This window comes from Piliocolobus tephrosceles, unplaced genomic scaffold (genome assembly GCF_002776525.5).
Source record: "Piliocolobus tephrosceles isolate RC106 unplaced genomic scaffold, ASM277652v3 unscaffolded_45374, whole genome shotgun sequence".
Taxonomy (NCBI): Eukaryota; Metazoa; Chordata; class Mammalia; order Primates; family Cercopithecidae; genus Piliocolobus; species Piliocolobus tephrosceles.
In genome coordinates this window covers 4,629-6,632 of record NW_022330281.1, presented here as the reverse complement: position 1 = coordinate 6,632, position 2,004 = coordinate 4,629, and the positions used below count along the sequence as shown (strand labels likewise).

Genomic DNA, 2,004 nt, shown 5'->3' with positions numbered 1-2,004 from the left:
ATGTGGAAAGCCACTGTATGCTTATTTTGAGACAGTCTTGCTCTGTGGCCCTGGCTGGAGTGCAGTGGCACAATCTAGGCTCACTGCAACTCCACCTCCCTAGTTCAAGCAATTCTCCTGCCTCAGCCTCCCTAGTAGCTGGGACTGTAGGTGCCCACCACGACACCTGGTTAATTTTTGTATTTTTTGTTTTTTATTAGTAGAGACGGGGTTTCACCATGTTGGCCAGGCTGATCTTGAACTCCTGACCTCAAGTGATCCTCCCACCTTGGCCTCCTAAAGTGCTGGGATTATAGGTGTGAGCCACCATACCTGGCCAACTGTATGCTTTTTTTTGTTTGTTTTTTAATGATTAATAGACTATTTAGGCAGGAGTACATATAGTCATCGACAGACTTAACATGAGAGATTAAATGTCTGACCCAATTTTCCTCCCCGGATGAGCTTTTCTTTCCTGTCCCTGTCAGTTTTGAAAACATGATAGCAGAAGAAGAGGGGTCCAAGTCCACACAGAGCTCCCAAGAGTGAGTTTTTAGGAGTGGGTCTGAAATTAGGATAGACATTTGCTGATCTTGCATAGGTCCAACGAATCAAGGCAGGATCTTCGAGGAGCCCTCTGCAGTTGGGGTGGTTGTACTGAAGCAGGTACTCTCGTTTCAGCCGGACTCTTATGGCCAATGGCTCAACTTGCGCCCGTCGGGTTTCTGGAGATATGTCGTATATGGCTGGGTTGAGGGCTGGGGGCAGAGTGGCCAGGCGCGATGGAGTATACTTTGGGAACGACATCTTGGTGACCCAGGGCACAACTGCACCTGCCACTGTATGCTTTTAAATGCCACAGAGAGTCCCATAGATGTACATTATTTTATTTAATCAGATCCCTGTTTTCATTTTTTGGTCACTACAAACAGGCTCTAGTGAAGTGTGTATGTATATATGTGTGTGTGTGTGTGTGTGTGTGTGTGTCTGTGTACACCTTTGTGTATGTGTGCATTTTGTTAGTTTGGACTCCTAGAAATGGAATTGTCAGACCAAAAGATACACTTTCCAAATAGGCTATCCCAGTGAATACAAGATAGAAGACTGCCCCTTTTCCCTCATTTTTACCAACACAGAATGTTAGCGGATTTGATGCTGTACAAATGCATAAGGACCAGTTAGCTATTAATTTAATTTGGATTGTTCTCTTCATTAGTGAGTTTGGCTCCTTTGTATTTAATATCTTTTTCTTTTTCTTTTCTTTTTTTTTTTTTTTTTGAGATAGAGTCTTGTTCTATTGCCAGGCTGGAGTACAATGGCATGATCTTGGCTCCCTGCAACGTCCACCTCCCGATTTCAAGCCATTTTCCTGCCTCAACCTCCCAGGTAGCTGGGACTACAGGCAGGCCACCACGCCCGGCTAATTTTTGTATTTTTAGTGGAGATAGGATTTCACCATGTTGTTCAGGCTGGTCTTGAACTCCTGACCTCAAGTGATCCTTGAGGATCCTTGGCTTCCCAAAGTGCTGGGATTACAGGCGTAAGACACCGTGCCCAGCCTGTTTAATATATTTTTGTAATTCTTATTCTTTGAATTGTGTACTTCTATTACTTCACTCATTTTCCTGTTGCTTGTTGTTTTCATATTGGATGTTAGGAAGTTGTGTTAGTTCTCACTTGTGTTTAAGTGCTGCCCTTTTCCAGATGGAAATGGAGGTGGCTATTTTGTAATAGAGAACATTATAGCAACTATTAGTGCAAGATTGAAGTCATCGTAAAACTGAGCATTGGGCTTGTGAAGTGCCTTACTCCTATAGATACTCAACAACAAGCACAGTACAGGAATCTTCTCAATTTGATGCTGTTTCTCAAAGGCAGTTTAGTGCCTTTTTTTTCCTTCTTTAGATGACTCTTACATGGTCTTCTTGGTATAAATGTATTGGTATTTGTGAAACCACATATATGTTTTAGTTTACTATATGGAAGGCAAAAATTAATGTTGTTTATATATATAAACTTATCACT

At 42.2% G+C, this 2,004-nt stretch overlaps 1 pseudogene; it reads right to left on the bottom strand.

Moving 5' to 3' along the window:
- Positions 1 to 396: 396 nt before the first annotated feature.
- LOC113224598 lies at positions 397 to 926 on the bottom strand (annotated as a pseudogene).
- Positions 927 to 2,004: the final 1,078 nt, after the last annotated feature.